The sequence below is a fragment of the Protopterus annectens genome, chromosome 5.part0 (assembly GCF_019279795.1).
Source record: "Protopterus annectens isolate FY-2018-M chromosome 5.part0, PAN1.0, whole genome shotgun sequence".
Lineage (NCBI taxonomy): Eukaryota > Metazoa > Chordata > Ceratodontiformes > Protopteridae > Protopterus > Protopterus annectens.
Genome location: NC_056735.1, coordinates 540,683,961 through 540,702,485, shown reverse-complemented (window position 1 = coordinate 540,702,485; position 18,525 = coordinate 540,683,961).

The window sequence follows — 18,525 nt, the reverse complement described above, 5'->3', positions numbered from 1 at the left end:
GACAAATAGGCTGCTCAGTGCTCCCCACTCCCACTGGTGAACAAAGAAGCTTCCTTTTATCCAAATAAGGATATGGAATAGCACAGGAACCAAGCCAAAGCCCAGAGATCAGCAAACTCTGAAGACTGGACTATTCTAGTTCAGTAAGGCGGAAAAGAAGATTTTTTATTTTTTTTTTTTGCAGAAAACAGAGGAAAAACAGACAGTAAATGCTATAAATGCTTTTAAACGGCTTGCACACTTGAGTGTGTTAGCCTACAGGTAAAATTAAGCAACAAATAACTTTTTTAAAAGTGCAAAACAGTTAATCAACACAAAACAGTTTAAATAGAATGCAGAGCTGTATAAACAGGCGAAAATGCAGTCGCTAAGCAGTAAATAATCAAAAAGCCAGAAAAAATACTTAAATCAGAAAAAAGTCACTCTTTTGCTCTCTGCTGCTTGTAGAACTCTGCAGGACACCACGAGGAGCTGTGCTGAGTTGAATACAAGTCTAAAGCGGGCTTTATTACAGGGGGCTGAAAAGAGCTAGGAATTGACCCAAATGGCCAATAGACTACAAGTTTCTGGCTGGAACCACTCCTCTAGGGACAAATAGGCTGCTCAGTGCTCCCCACTCCCACTGGTGAACAAAGACGCTTCCTTTTATCCAAATAAGGATATGGAATAGCACAGGAACCAAGACAAAGCCCAGAGATCAGCAAACTCTGAAGACTGGACTGGACTATTCTAGTTCAGTAAGGCGGGAAAAGAAGATTTTTTTTTTTCTTTTTTGCAGAAAACAGAGAAAAAACAGACAGTAAATGCTATAAATGCCTTTAAGCGTCTAAGCGCTTGAGTGTGTTAGACTACAGGTAAAAGTAAGCATCAAATAACTTTGGTAAAAGTGCAACACAGTTCATCCACACAAAAACAGTTTAAATAGAATGCAGAGCTGTATAAACAGGCTGAAATGCAGTCGCTAAGCAGTAAATAATCAAAAGCCAGAAAAAATACTTAAATCAGTTATAGCAAATACAGTTATAACAAATGCTCTGAAATATAATATTTCCAAAATGTTTGAGAAGGACAGTCAGAACACAAGAAGGTTCAAAAGTTTTGTTTTACTTTTTGAAATGGAAAAAGGAGGAACAGAAGGCCTTATCAAATGTTCTCTCTGTATTAAGCAGAATGAGCTAATGACACTAGACTGGGAGGTGTCAACTGCAAAGCCACCAAGTATAAGAGCAAGACACCAACAGTGAGGGAGGGTGGGACAAAATAGCCTACAGACAGCAAGCACTAGAGAGACAAATGAAAGTTTTTAAACAGATAAGGATTTGTGAAGATACTGAATAGACAAAGTGCTTTATATATTTTAAATTGTAAAAACAGTAATCTGTAAAAATAATAAAAAAAAATCAAGATACTTATATTTTGTAGCTCAGTTGCGGTCAACAACTTCTCCAGTCTGCACACTGCCAAAAAAAAATACCAAAACTAGCATGAACAGGAGTCCAACCAATCTGGCAGATGCATTATGTTATACCATGCAGCTATTGGAATACCATCAAATATGACATGCTCCAGCAAATCTTTGACAACAGTAAATGCCACTTACAAACATAGCACCCTTCATTCTATAACAGCTAATCTACAACACAATTACACATGGAGCACTGCTACATACCTTTGGGAACTGTTAGCCTCAGTAGGCTTGTGACAAGCTACACCAGCAGTGCTTTTTTAAGGTAAGACTATGCACAGAGTTTCTGTGGAAATGACTGATCTCAGTACATATAATTTGCCAGCATGTGCAGGGCTTAAGCAAATAGCATAATGTAAATAAAAACATTCCTTATAGATATACATGTATTGCACATTCAACTAGGAGAACACACCTAAGCCATACAACTAAATTAACTGCTTTGAGTGTATTACCCATACCCAAACACACTACCTCAAAATCTATTTAGGGCTCACACAAGACATGCTGTGCCATAGCAATATAATTACTAACCCATGTGGCAAAGGAAAGATTGACAAGGGACACCTTTGTTTGACACATCTTGCCTAAACAAGTGTATCAAGTGTAAAACATGTAGATACACATAACCTGTACATATGTTAGAGGTAGCACAACACCCTAAGATACCCTGCATTTAATATCAAACAAGGACACCATGCAGAAAACATAAAAGTAAATATGCAATATAGATTAGGCCTGCAATTTGTATGTAATAGTAAATGTAATTGGATCATCATTTAGACTGTGTACACAAAAAGTGCCTGCACATGTGTGCATCAGTGCAAAGTCAGTTACATACAGTTCCTTCTACGAAATAAAATATAAAAGTTGTATTATGGTTGACTTAATGGTGCACAGAAAATGCAGATGGTAACAATGAAAATGCGAATGTGTGAATCAGAAATGTGACTACTAAGCAGTCTGTCAATAAAACACTTGTTAGACCAGTGGAATCAGACAACTGCCTTCATCCATGAGAAAGCCAGCAAAAAGTTCATGATCAATGGATAGAAAAGGTTCCAACCAGTTACCTGAGTCTTGGACCACATATCTGCATGCACAAAAACCCATAACAATGGGAAGCTGAAAAAGGCATGCTCCTAAGTTCAAGAACACAAGGAAAGTACCACATGACACATACAAAGATTAAAACACTATCAGGGAAAGTACCGCATGCGATAGCTTTAGCTCTTAACTTAACATATAATATTGTACTAGCTCAAGATTTCACACAGTTTAAACATAGAAAGTCTTACAAATGTTTCCTCTTTGTAGAAGACAATGAATGTAGTCCATGCTGTGGAAGTGCAAAACGACAAGGATTTGTAAACTGCCTCTTCTAAAAGTCCATCAAGCTGTTGATGATGTCATGCGGCTCTAAAGGAGTTCAGAGAAGTGTGTGGAGCATATCGCCAAGTCATATAAAGGATAAAAAGCTTCAAATGTTCAAGTGGGAAACTGGAAGCTGCCCAGACAAAAAACAAAGGCTTTCAAAGACTCATGAGCTGCTCGAGACACCTCAACAACTAAAGCCCCTGTTAAATGTGTAAGCAAGGAAAGAAAAAAAAGAAAAAGAGAGAGAGAAAAAAAATTTTTTGAGTCTACTTTAACTCCAGGTCTGTTATAAGCCCAAGCCACCAACCAACAAAACACAACAAAATACATATCGTATCAGACAAAAGGGCACTCTATTACATTACCAATATTAAATAATTAACTAAAAGAAATATAAACATAAAAAAAGAAAATAATCTGCTTCCCAACATCACAAACAAGGTACACAGCCAATGGCTCCAAACAGAAGTGAGTAATTAATCTAAATTAAGATAGGGACTCTATATGAAAAAGTACTAACAGCATATCTACCACATATTCCCTATGACTATAAGAAGATATGTAACAAAAATCTTACATTAAATAAAAGGGCAAATATACTGAAGCAAAATCAAACCTCAATCTATTTGTGTATATATATATATATATATATATATATATATTTACAATCTATTAACAACAGAAAGAAGAAAAACAGCAACACGGATGCCAGCCATGCAACCAAAGTAATATACTGCTACTTAATATATGTAAACTAGACAATATTCAACCAGTGCAGTCAATATATTCAAAAATATAAGCAAGCATAGGACAATGATCAAACTTTTTTTTAAACAAAACAAAATATTTATAAAGCATGTTTATATAGGGTATATACTATGTTATATTTTAGAAATATGTAAGACAAGATAAACTAACATTGTTAAGGATATAAGTTAAAACAACATGCTAATAACTATTGAAAGAAACACCAACAGCAAAGTCCACAGCAGAGAAATGACAGGCTGCAGCAAACTGTAGTTTGAAGTCTTTTAATAACCTTTAAAACCCAAAAAACATTGAATATCTCAAGCGCTTTCACCTGGTTCCTACCAGGCTTTATCAAGATACAAACATAACAAAGTAATGCCCTTAAATACAATAAACATTGGTCACATGGTGTTTTTTTAATTGCTTCAATTTAAGTTAATTAATCAGTCAGAATTACTTCAATTAAATCCCTTTAAAAAACAAATGTTAAAAACCTCACCCACATTTTTGCATTGCAAAATGTTTAACAAGCCATATACTTACAAAAAAAAAATACAAACTATTGAAAGAAACTAATTAACTAGTCAGTGAATAATACAAGCCAAAAACAATATAAAAAAAGATTAGAACAACACTCATGTTGAACCATTTTCATTTTCCTTGACTTCTGGGTCATAAGAAAAATCATATGCAAGTAACAAACAAAAAATCTATATTGTAAAAAAATATATTTTTTAAGTTTCTTCTTGTGTTCAACTGTTTTCCAAGTAACATTTTCAACAATTCTTTTAAGACTTGAATTAGCCCAGTCCTTTTAAAAAGAAGTTATGTCTTACCATAACATTCCGCCCAGTCCTTTTAAAAAGAAGTTATGTCTTACCATAATATTCCATCTGTGTTGTAGATCTTTGTTCATTCATTACAGATAGATCCTTGGTTCTTTCCTCGGAACTGATGTGGCCATTTCCCAGCTCGCGCAAGCCAAAAACTATCAGCTAACAACCTACCCACAATGCCCCTCTCCTAGTTACTCCAGATCAAGTTTGCCCACCCTAGATAAAAGATGTAATAGAAAAAATAGGAGGCTCTGTCTAAGCAAATACCCTAACCAGGAGTTCCTAAAGTCCACCAGGAGTCCAGGCAGGGTGAAGGAGGGCAGGAAGTAATGAATTAACAAAGATCTAAAACACAGATGGAACTTTATAGTAAGACATAACTTCTTTATCTGATGTTGTAAATCTTTGTTTATTCATTACAGATAAGACCGAGTCACCAGCTACTTGAGTCCTGGGTGGCCCTAAGGAAGGATATTCCTGAGCACCATAGAACCAAAAGATACTCGTCCCCTGGAGGCCAAATCCAATTTGTAATGAGATGTAAAGGTATGAGGTCTTGCCCAAGTGGCTGCTGTGCATATATCGTCCATAGAGCCTCTGGAATTAAAAGCTACAGAAGTAGCCATAGATCTGGTAGAATGAGCCTTTATTCTGGAAGGTAAGGATAGCTTATTTTGTTGGTAGATAAAGGTAATATGTTTCTAAGCCAAGAGGATAAAGTCACTTTGGAAACAGGTTTACCCATTCTGGTTCCTGCAAAGGCCATAGACAAAAATGGTCTGTCTTCCTGAAAGATTTAGTCCTGTCCAAATAACAAAGCTGCCAGTGCACATCAAAGGTGTGCAAAAGGTACTCCTCTCTACAGTGGTGGCTGGTGACTTCAAATCAAAGGTGGGCTGCAGGAGACAGCTGAATGGGTGGGGTCAATGGGAATGGGTGTGACCAACTAGAAATGGGAGGAGCTATGCTCAAAACCACAAAAACTTTAATTAAATAAGCTGCCCTGTGTGCCAAACCATCATTATGGGAGTCCAATCAAGACAAAATGAAGTGTAGAAGAAAAAAAATATTTCAATCCATTGGCTGCATGACAGCTTACTTAATATCTAGATGGAAACAAAAAGGATGTGAGGCATGAACAAATAAATTACTTTTTAAATACATTACTGGAATGCCAGTCAAAATCAAGTTTAAGAAAAACAAGCAGCACTTAACTCAAATCACTTCTCCTTGCACTCCAGTTCTAATTATAATTTATATTCAGCTTTATTAAAGTACCAAGTAACATGCTGAAAGTAGCAATCTCTGTGATACCCTCACTTGTAAAAATGTTTCTTATCCAAAAAAGACCTGCTGCCTGACAACTATCTACTTGTTTCATGGGGAAAACATGATCAAAGTAAAAAATGAAAAGCAAACAAGAAACCAGCTCAACATATACTGCTTAAAGGATTACTGCAGAGGATATGGACCATGCATGATACATTGGCATTCTGTTTAGTTTTCAGGTAAAGCCTGTAATGAGCTTACATAATCTAATCCTAGCCTTTATTACAAATACTGTCATATGCATTTCAATACCCAAGGCTTATACATTATCTAGTTATGTAAGTATTCTCGGCATGGCAACAACAGAAAGGTTTTCAATGTTGGCAATACTGCTTATTAAAACTTACTTGCATCTTACAATATCAAGCAAGCTTACCTGATGGTCATTAAAGCACCGCTACTTAAACACAGAGCAAAAGGCACTTTCTGAATAATAATAAGCATATATCAACAGTATAAAAATGACAGAAACCAGAACATTCTGCAAAATCAATGACAGATGGAAAGCCACTGTAATACTTGTGTTTACCTTGGATAGGGGGGAATAGTCTGCACATTTACACTGCATAACTGCTCCTTGCCTTGCTTGAACACACCCAGAGTCACTACATGGGGGAGTGGGGTGCAACAAGTTTGTCACAATTTGAAATGTCTCTGGCTGACTGTGATGGCCCTGACACATTTGTCATACATCTCAACCTCAGAGCAAGAAATCTGGACAAAGCCATACATAGCAGTGGGACAAAGGCCCAAAAATAAGGACAATTTTTAAATATTGCTCTTATAAACTTAGAAAGATAATAGAATAGTAGGTCTTGTATTAGTATGAATTTTCTGAAAGGTACAAAATCTGAAACTCAAATGTCTTTCTTTATGTTCTAACTTCAGTCTTTAATGATTTGCCACTAATTTGCAAAAAAAAACACAATTTTATGAAAAATGGACCAAAAATGTGATGCAAAAATATAAAATAGCCACACAATACAGCTGGGAACCTATCATAGAAGGGACACTTTTAATATTAGTACTGCTAACTTGAGCAGCTGACAAAATAAAATAATCTACATGCATTTCTGAAATAAAAGTAATCTATAACTGATTATTACAATTACTTATTAATTGTAAACCCTCCATGTTTTCTTCCAAAATTGCCATTTTGCAGAGGTATTATTAGGGAAGAGCAACATTTTGAGCCAAAATCGGGAACAGTTGGGAGGTTTAGATATGCCTAATTCTATAAAGCAATTTTATTTGCACGTACCTCTCAACCTGTTAATGCAGGAAATCTGGACAAGGCCAAATATACTGGGGGAACATACAAACACTACTAAAATTGCTCTTGTATCAACTTAAAGACAGTTGATAGAATAACAGGTCTTGCTTTAGCATGCATTTTCTGAAGGTTATGATGTAAAACTCAATGTCTGTCATTTAGTGACTTCATTCCTAAATGATTTAGCGTTGTCGCCTCATAGCAAGGCGTTGTCCCGTTCGATTCTCAGCTAGGCGTCTTCTGTGTGGAGGCATATGTGAATCATGCCTTCATTGAAGGTTGTCGTCAGGGCTGGTAACCCGATGCGTAAAATCCACTACCAATCATTAGCGGACGGAGTTCGCTGTGGCGACCCTTAACCGGGAAAAGCCAAAAGACACAAACAAATTCCTAAATGATTTGCCAGAAAACCACACATTTTATGAGGAACAAACCAAAAATAAGAAGCAAATATGTATTCATTCTGCAAAATATGGACAGCTGAGAGGTATAGTTCAACCAGGGCTGTCTGAGTTTGCTGCCCTTCCCTCTCAAAATCATGGTCGATTGGAGCCTCCCCTGCAACCATTCCAGTGTCCCATTTCTTGGTTATTTTGCCCCATTTACCATAAACACTGTAATGTGCATACTGCTTTACTTCTGTGATGATTTGGATTTCATTTGAAAGTTTTATTTTGCATTTTTACAGCACAAACCCCAATAGATATTTGCTAAACAAAGCAATGCAGTCTCACAATGAAAACAGACTTAGCATTAAAACTTCTCTGCCCTTGAAACTCACATGCATTGAAACAGCACTGAAACCCACGTTCAAAGAAAATACATTTTGCCAGTGGCAGATAAAGATTAACTTTGGGCTGTTTTCAAATCATAGACCCCTTGAACACGAAACATACACATGCTCTTTGATACACCTTCCCGATTGCATTAAATTGTATTCCTTGTACAATACAGTACAGTTGTTAGAGGGCATTTTAAATTTATTGTTTTGAACATTAGTAAACAATGAAACAAAATGCATGCACCAATGACATAACTACCCAATTCAGAACATTTCCATCATAAAAGTCTACTAAGTTATTCTTCAAAAAAGCTCTTCTCCTAATCTTAAGAGTGCATGTTTCACTCTCCATACAATCATGCTTGTGAGTGTATGAGTGTGAATATATCTACATATATATATACTCTACCCGACACATGCATGCAGAGCTGTATGTTAGTATGTTATACACTTCTGCTGTCATTTTATAGGTTCATAGGTTGGTACTAGGCTATCGGCCCTAGGGCCTATACAAGCCTAGCCATAACAATTCCCTAGCTGTTTCTTCCCACACTATTTACTTCCCTAATTCCCTAATATTCTATTTATTTGTTGACTGGGCTTGGGATTTCTTTCCAAAAATGCAGCTTTTCAACCACAAGCAAAGGTCAGACCAGAAATAATGTCAGAATTCAAAATGCCATCAGATATAACACAAAAAATACAATGAAAAACAAAAGCTGATGACTGCATTAGAATCCAAGTAATTTATTAAAAGTTGTTAGCTTTCATGCACATGAATTGAGTGCACTTCTTCAGACAACGTTACAAGAAAAAACACTGAATATATATATAAACCATAATTAGGAATCCATTAAGATCAGCTGATTTCTATTAACTTTTAAAGAACCATTCCATTCAAAAACCTGCCATTTGTATATTCTTAAATGTTTAGCAAAAAAATATATACTAATATTATTTTAAGCCAAGATATACAAAAAAATTCATATTCAACTATAAATTCAAGAAGCTACTTAAAAAATCTTACTAAAAAGGATATATATAAAAATACAATCCCTATGAAAGTGTTACAAGGCAACTTCTCTACATAATACAATCCAATCAGCAAATATGCAACAAGCTGTCTGTAATGGTTGCTTTAATGTGTTACTAACACCTGTGCAGCTCATTAGCATCTAACAAAGGTTAACGCACCACCTTATGGCAATTTTAACACAAAGATATAGCTTAGATATAAGTATAGCAATAATTTTATTTCAACACAAAGATATAGCTTAGATATAAGTATAGCAATAATTTTATTTCAACACAAAGATATAGCTTAGATATAAGTAAAGCAAGCATTTTATTAGTGCAGTTAACAGTTTAAAAATAACACATTCAAAGAGTCTCACTTTCCAAAAGGTTTCATCATAGCTACTGCAACTGAACTTGCAACATACAGTATTACAGTACTTTCCCATACATTCTACCATACACCTCTTGTTCTTCACTGCATGCATGGAGAATGCCTTCTCTTAGTAATTGCTACCATTGTCTGCCTACACCATCTAAATTAATATCAGTAGTACTGCTGGCAAATAATTGTGTTTTTCCTTAAAGCGGCCCTGAGCCACACTCTATCACCCGCCCGGGAACTGTTCTGAACTGCTGCTTAATGCTTCTGTCTGCTCTCACATGTTGCACTCATCTGTAAGCTGTCACATTTCTTAGAAATGCCTTAATCAGTACACAGAATTATAAGGTTAACAGAATCAAAATAACAAAACAAAATGTTGTTATACCACTAAAAAAAATCTTCAGTGAGTGAAAAAATCAATCCCTAAATATCACTGTAATAAAGAAAAAATATGCAACAGCAAATAGAAGTTTAAAGGTGATGTCAACTGCACTAGAAAATCTAATGTATAAAATATCTGTCACTCTGTTGGCATGCAGGGATAAACTTTCCAACTACAGCCAAGGTGATCTAAGTTCATTTTCCTACTTGGTTGTCTGACAGAGCAACAGGGAGGATAGGCAACCTACCCAGGGAAGGGAGGAGAAACAGGATTGGGCATCATCCAATGACCCTGGCAGAGGCCTTGACTTAAAGGAACTGTGGCCTGAGGTGGTGGAGGGACAACAGAAGGCATGACCCCTCGGAACACACTCTTGGTGTGACTTCCCATTGCCTGCCCAGCCCACATAAAGTGATGTTAGCTTGTGGTGACAGGGATTTAGGCCAAAGCAAATCCTCTCACAGAAGGATGATGTCTTCTCCATGCAATTTTCTCATGTGCAATACCCTGTACAGCCTGCTAGAGGAATAGGGGCCTTCTCAGAGCAGAAGCTCTCCTAAAGGAGAACCCCAGCAAGGAACACCGGGAGTCCACTGGGATAAGACTTGCAGGCGGAGGCATCTCTTCATATCCAAAGACTGTAGAACCAGTTCTCTCAGTAGAATGTCATCTTTGCACAAAGAAATGTACGTCTTAAAAGGAAGATTCATTAAAGGACCTGGACTATACCCATCACACTAAAAAAGTCCAAACTCACACACACACACACACACACACACACACACACGCGCGTTCCAATCCCTACTAAACAATAAACACACCAGTCCATTCAAATTGACATTCATTCACACACACACACACACACACACACACACACACACACACACACACACACGTCCCAATCCCTACTAAACAATAAACACACCAGTCCATTCAAATAGATATTCATTCACACACTTCCCTACCATTCTAGACTAAATTAATTAACACACTTAGCTGTCCTTGCTGCCCATTCCCCATAACGTTAATCCAAATGCCTGCGCAATACTCCATAGACCCGTGAGACTCCCGCGATCCAAACGCTAATCCACAGTCTCGACGCTGACTGCTGCTGTTGCAGTCCAGTCCCCTTTTCCCAGCAGTCTATGCACTTTAAAAGTGCACAGACGTCTCTATGTTCCTACCTGGATTGCCAGACTGCCGAGCATGCGCAGTAGAATCCCAGTAGTCTGGACTACTGCGCATGCTGAGTCCATGGTAAAAATTATTATTTTTTTTTTCTTTTTTTTTTTGGTTGAGGGGGCTGCAGTCCGGCAGCCCGATAGCACAGGCTGCCCCTGCCTCTCTATTAGAATGCCTTGGGAAGAAAACCGGCAGGTCAATAGATTAGTTAATGAAAAAGCCAGAAATTACCTTGGGCAAGAAAGAAGGGTCAGTATGAAGGGACACTCTATCTGTGTGGATGATCAAGTAAGGACTCTTGACACTCAAGGCCTGCAGCTCAGATACTCTTCTCACTGAGGTGAGTGCTACTAGAAGTATGGTTTTCCATGACAAAAAGTTCAAATCACATGAATCAAAGGGCTCGAAGAGAGAACTTGTAAGAGACTGAAGCACCAGAGTCAAGTTCCAGGGTTCTAAGGGAGGCTTGACCAGAGGTTTAACATGTAATACTCCCTTTAAAAAGCTCTTGCATAGGTGGTGTGACATAACTGAAGAATTATCAAAACCATTATGAAAATTGGCGATAGCTGCTAAATGTACAGTGATCGTTGAAGCTGAGGCTCCTGCATGTAAAAGAGTAGTCAGGTATTATAGGATCTTTTGAATAGTCATAGAGAAAGGGTCTAAGTTCTGGTCTTTGTCCCAAATAGAGAACCTAGTCCATTTACTGGAATAAACCTTTCTAGTGGAAGGTTTGTGTGAGGCCAGAAGAATTTCACCAACAGGAGATGGGATGTCAGGCAGCCTGGCAATCATTGGAAGTGGAGGAACCAAGCTGTGAGCTTGAGACTGTGCAGGTTCAGATTAATCAGTCCCTGAGGATGAGATAACAGGTCCTGGGAATGATCCAGGATCCATGGGCTGTGAATCAGATGAGGCCATAGAAACGGGAACCAGGCTTGACATGGCCAGTAGGGAGCAATGAGGATCACTTTGCTTTTCAACCTTTGAGCTTTCTGGAGAAATTTTGGAATGAGTGGAAATGGGGAAAGGCATACAGAAGACCCAGGACCAATTGTGTGTTGGGGCATCCCTCGGTGGTTCCCCCTGTGGGGGGATCAAGGAAAAATAGCTTCTGCATTTGTAGTTTAGAGGGGAAGCAAACAGGTCACAGCAAGGCTTGCCCCAATGTTGGATGATCTGATCTGCTATTACAGGGTTGAGAGACCACTCGTGAGTCATCAGGATGTTCCTGCACAGATTGTCCACAATAAGGTTGGAACTCCTGGGAATGTACATTGCTATAAGTAAGTGATTGGAAGCTATTGCCCAGTGCCAAATCCTCATGGCTCCCCGACACAGGGGGTAAGATCTGCTTCTGCCTTGCTTGTTGATATACCAGACAACTGACATGTTGTCTGACTGAATTGAAATGGTCCCCGAGGGTAGGGATCCATGGAACACTTGCAATGCTAAGAGAACTGCCCTCAGTTCCAGGACATTTATGTGCAAGTTGGCCTCAATGGGGGTCCAGCTGCCTTGGACAGTCTTTCCCTGGAAATGCCCCCCACCCCACCCCCACCCTAAAAGTGAAGCATCTGTGGTCACCATAGCCATGGGTTGGGAAAGACAGAATGGTCAACACCAAAGATTCTTTTGTGGCTTCATCCACCATAGCATTTCTTCCTTGCAATGGTTTGTAAGGCATATCATGTGGTTGATTGGATGGGTTAACAATGACCATTGTGCAGAAAGGAGCCAGTGCAGGATTCTCATTTGCAGTCTTGCCAGTGTTACTGGCAGCTGCCATGGAGCCCAAGAGTTGCAGTACAAGACATGCTGGTACATATGTGTGAGGAAGAAGGTCTTGGATTTGGTGTCTTATTTTTGAAAGCCTGTGAGGGGGGAGAGAAGCTTGACAGGATGTTGTGTGGAAGACCACTCCAATAAATTCCAGTGTTTTCATTGGGGACATCTGAGATTTGTCTTTGTTGATTGTAATCCCCAAGCGGAGAGTGAGACCTTGAATGTAAGAGAGGCTGCGGACTAGGAGATTCCTGGTCGGAGAGGTAAGGAGCCAGTTGTTTAGATAGGGAAACACCTGGAATCCATGTAGTCAAAGATGAGCTATCCCAACTGCCATACATTTGGTAAACACTCAGGGGGGCTGTTGAAAGACCGAATAGCACTACCCTGAACTGATAGTGATTGGCTCCCAGCTGGAAGCAGAGAAACCTCTGGGAGCAGTGATCCATCTTTATGTGGTAGTACGCATCCTGGAGGTCTATAGAGCACATCCAGTTGTCCCTCCCTAGGAAGGGAAGAATGGACTGTACTGTGACCATCCGGAATTTTTGAGGTTTGATAAATTTGTTCAGTAGGCTGAGATCCAGGATTGGTCTGCAGTCCCCTGTCTTTTTTGGCACTAAAAAGAACCTCAAGTAAAACCCAGATCCTGTCTGGTCTGGTGGGACTGGTTGGATGACTATTTTTCTTAGCAGCGTTTCTATTTCTAAGGCTGCTAATTCCCTCTGATTGGATGGTACATCAGGGATTCGTTTGACAGGTCTGGGAGTTAAATCGAATGGTATTTGGTAGCCTCTGGATATTATTTTCTGCACCCAAACATCAGTAGTAATAAGATGCCAGGCTGGTAGATGCAGAGAAAAATGACCCCCAACTGCTTCCAGGGGAAAGCAATCGGACCACTGCTAGAGTCTGCTGGAGAAAGAATCTCTGGCTCATTGTTTACGCAGACCCCCCTCTTCCCCAAAAGGGGCTTCTTCCATATGAGTTGCCCCCTCTGCCGAGGAAGGATTGTTCAACATGAGTGTCACAAAAGGATCCTTGGGATTTGTTGAACCACATCTTTCCTCCCTTCTGGTTCCTGGAGTAGGACCTCTGGGGATTAGAAAAGCATATGGCCACTGCAGACAAGGTCTTTCCATCTTTCTCACTACGTGCAAATGTGTCTTGTACTTTGGGTCCAAAAAGTGCAGATTCATCGAAAGGTGCATTGATGAAGGAAGATTTAAAAGGGTCTGCATAGTCACACAACTGCATCCAAGCATTACGTCTCATGACAACACCAGATGCGGCCGCTCAAGCTGCCCCCTCAGTGGTGTGAGATATTAAATGCATCGAGGAGTTCAAGATGGACTCAAGGGTAGCTAGCTGCAAGGCGACAGTGTCATGCACCTCATCAGACAGTACCCCAACCAAAGAGGAAGACATTTTGGAAATTAGGTCTCTTTGGAGGTGAGTAAAGTGTGCCAGATAGTTCAGCGACTGAATGGCGAAGGTCGCTGAAGCATAGGTCCACTTTCCTAGTCTGTCCATAGTCTGGGACTCCCTGTTTGGAGGATGGAGAGTGGAACTATCTTCTGCCAGTTCCCTCTTGACGGCCGCTGCCATTACCATAGAATCAACTGTCAACTGCTTGGACCAGTGGGTCTGGTCTTCAGGTGTAGATAAAATTTTGTTTGGCCAGTGGGGGACAGGTTCTATGTTGTTGGGGCCTTCCAGGCACGCCACACAATTAGTTTAACAAGGTCATCTGCTTGTAGGGTCACCTAGGAAGTAAATGGCAGGGCACAGAAAGCCTTCAGGAACACCTATTCCTCAGAAGAAGGGTTAGAGGACTTCCATTCTCCCCACTGTTTGAGGATTTTGAGAATGTCTACAAATAAAACATCATCTGGGGGACTTCCATTCTCCCCACTGTTTGAGGATTTTGAGAATGTCTCCAAATAAAACATCATCTGGGGGAAAACGTGGGGACCCTTCCCCCTCATCACAATCAGTGTCTTTTGTGATAGATTCCTCCCGGGAATCAAGGTGCTTCATCTTGCACCATTTCTTCCAGGATGGCTCTTCAGTGGGATCTTCTGAGGAGGACTCCAGAGAAGGGGCACCCTTCAAAGGGGGTTCTTGTGACTCCTGTGCCCGGAGACCCGACATAGTGGGATGGGAGAGGTGTATGCTAGGGGAGCTTTCTGATACTGATGTCATTGGTGCTGACTGTGAGCCTTTGGAATGAAGACCCTTTCCATCACCTGTACAGCAGGCTCACTCGAGGGATGGGACCCTGGAACCAGGAGGGGCTACCTCAGAACTGGGGTCACACCCCACCCTGAAGAGCCCATCTCCAGTTAAGGGGTTCCTAGAGAACTGGAAGCCATCTGAACTATGGGCACAGATGGTGTCAGCGAGAAAATAGGCACCAGACTAGGTACCAAGGTATGGATGGTCCAAGCACCGCTCCGAGAAAGCATCGGCTCCATCAGAGCTGATGCAGCAAGAGTGATCGGTGCCGACAGGGGAAACAGTGCTGTCAGAGCCGAGACAGTATGTACCGAAGTGGACTTCGGTACCGAGGTCAGGGTGGATGCTGCAGGAGGATAAACAGGGGAAGATGTGGTAAAAGACTCTGAGCCATGAGGGAACAGAAGGTCTAGCTGGAATGGGCAATCCCCTAGCTGCCCGAAGCTGGTCCACAATCTGCAGTAAGTCTAGTTCAGAAAAACGCCTAGTGGCTCTAAAGGAGGCTGCTGAAGGGGAATCAGGTATTTCTAGAAAGGGGCTAAACCCCTGCCCCAAAAAAGGGTCATAAGTTGGAGAATATATTATCCTTGGCAGGTATTCAAGTTTTAGAGCTGATGGAGCCAAAGAAACTGTTCGCACTATAGTCGGGGATGCTGACGAGGCACGTGCCATCATTGGAGCCCATGGAGCCAAAGAAACTGTCGTCACCATGGTCGGGGATGGTGCCGAGGCATATAAAATCACCAGAGCCAATGTGGGAATCAAGGACGGCACCAAAGTCAGTGGTGCCATGGTTGGAACTCAAATATGAGTGAATATCATGGTCGACACTGAGGGAGAGGACACAGAGGCTGGTGCTGAAGAGGTCTGCACCGAGGGTGCTGGCGAAGCACAGAGCCGACTCAGTTCCATAACTGATGGAGATGCAGGAACCAAGTGACTCTGTTTTTTGGTCTTAGGAGATGGTGACACCTCTGACCCAGATAGAGCCTCCGAGAAAGGTGTCTTGAGTAAACATTTTAAAATAAGTTTATTCTTACGTTCTGCTAGTGTCCGATTACCAAAAACTAGCACAAATATCAGTCAGCTTTAATATAATCCACACCCAAACAGTAGACACAATGGACATGTGTATCTGAGTTAGGTTTCTTATGTTCACACTTGTCACACTGTTTAAATCCCAACTTAGCTTTGTCTGACATGGTAAGGTAACAATGCTATCCTATAGAAAAAATAAGGGAGAAATTACCAGTGATGTTATTTTAAAGAATACCACTAGTAAAAAGAGAAGGTCTGTCAAAGACGGGAGAGAGGGACAGTACCAAAAATGGTAAAAAAAATTAAATTACCAAGGAAAAGGGTAAGAAATACACTTAGGTTATAGACGACAGTGAGAAAAGTCTAACGTGACTAAAAAAATAGTAATTTTGAAGAAAAACTGTCATAAAATTAACAATTTTCTACTCAGCTTTGAGAGAGATGGCTACGGCCGTATCGGTTCCGAGGACAGAACAGAGGTCATATCTGTAATGAATAAAAAAAGATTTACATCATCGGATTCTATTTTTTCCAATATTTTATTGATTTTATGTATTTGATAGCTGCATCTAACTCATCAAATATCTTCGGACCATCTTAAAGGAAGATTTTCAGCCTTGCAGGGAAAAGCAGGTGAGACTTTATTTGTGTTTTTTTAACTTCTTTGAGCAATGGTAATAATTGTTTCATTTTAGTTATGACAACTAAAGAATAGTCATTATCAAAATGTATGTTGTTATCTTTGTATTTAATTGGAGACCTCGACCAGGCAGTCTTCAAAACTATTTCTTTGTCATGTGTTGATAAGAATTTGACTGACAGATTTTGTGGAATTACTTTTGGTATTTTTAGATGTAGGCAAGGACCTATGGGCTCTTTCTATACCAAAAGAAAGTGCTTCAGGAAGCTGGAAAATCTCAGGTATCCATGAGGTTAAAATTTCTCCATATTATTTTCTTCAAGATTATCTGGTAGCCCAAAGATCCTGATGTTATTGCTTCATGATCTATTCTTTAGATCATCTATTTTTGTTTGAAGCAGGGAGTTTTGCTTTAAAAGAAATTCTAAGTTATGTTCATTTTGTTGTATTCTACTATCCATGTCATTTAATGATGTTCCTATACCAGTAATTTGTTTCTTCTGTTGCTTAAAATCTTGATATAAAGTCTCCATTTGTTGTGAAGTGATTTCTTTAAAGTTATCAATCTTCATGTCCATTCTGTCAATTTTTGTTGATAATTCCTGAATAGTAGTTAATAGAGATTGAAACTCTTTTTAATGCTGAGTCCTGATGAGAAGATTTTGTGAAGCTCATATTGAAGTCAAATCCAGAAACTTGTCTCTTGTATTTTGACAGGAAAAGTTAAAATAAATTAAAAAATAATATAATACTTACTAAGTAGAGTATTAAATGAAACCAAATGTATAAAAAATGTTTTTTAGTTAGTTATATTTAAAAATTCCTGTCATAGAATATATAAGGCAGAGCTGAGAAAAAGGTGCTGCTACTCTAGGCTCATCCTTGACCACACCCAGTGATAGTACTGTTGAGGCACAGGTAGGGTTGTCAGGGGCTGAAACAGTGCCATCATTTGACATCCCCCTTTTAGCCACCCCAACCCCACACACAGTTTCAGTGCCTTTACATACCCCATCACCAGTGGCCATAGTGGAGGTACATCTGGCATTTGGTGGCAGTGCACAGGAGAATGTGGTAACCATGCCTACTGTGTCTGGTCACAGCAGGCATAGCCAGATGTCTGGCAGGGCACCACATAGGCAGATGTCCCAGGGTGCTCATGGTAGGGCCGCTGGTCATCATGCCCCTGGCAGACGTGAAACAACTGGTACCACCAGGAGCATGTTTCAGGCTGTCATGGCGGCACAGGCACATATCAAACATTACACCAGACAGGGCCTGAGGCTGCAGAGCGCTGCGCTCACATCTGCAAGCGACAACTTCTATGAACTGTCTGCCATCTGTGTTTATACTGAGCTCATGGATAGATGGCCTGGTGAGATGATGGCCTCATCAACCGTGGTTTGTCTGTACTTGAACATGTGGTGGGAGTGTGGCAGCAGCCACAGGGATGTAGGCCAGCAACACCAAGAGCTGGCAGTCAACGTGGATGTGCTAGCACACCAAGGGGCTCCTGTAGTGGCAGTACCAGCCCGGGCACTGTGGGAGTGGGGGTGCTGTCCATGCCACACTACAGCAGGCCAAGAGCACATGGTCCTGGCCAGTTCCAGGAGGGATCTGGTTCCAGTGGACATCTGTCATCATCAGGGGAGAGTAACACATAGAGGTCTGTATTTGTATGTGCCCATGGAACCCCTAGCAAGCACAGTCCATGTGTCCTTGGCTGGAGGCAGTGAACTGCACACCCTGCCAGGTATGGTCTGCAGCTGTCCATAAACACCTGTGTAGGGCAGCCACATGGCAGAACTGTGTGCATGCATACCCACACATTACATGAACACACTTAGGGCAACCCCATACCTACACATACTACATCACTGCACCCAGTTCACCTCATTACACCCCTCACCCACACACATCGTGTTGAATTTATGGCCCACCCACTGCCTCTGGCAAACCAACACACCTTGTGCATATGATGATACCTGTGGCACATCCCTGTCATCCATAACATCAATGCAGGGACAAGCTAATATGGTTTTGATGC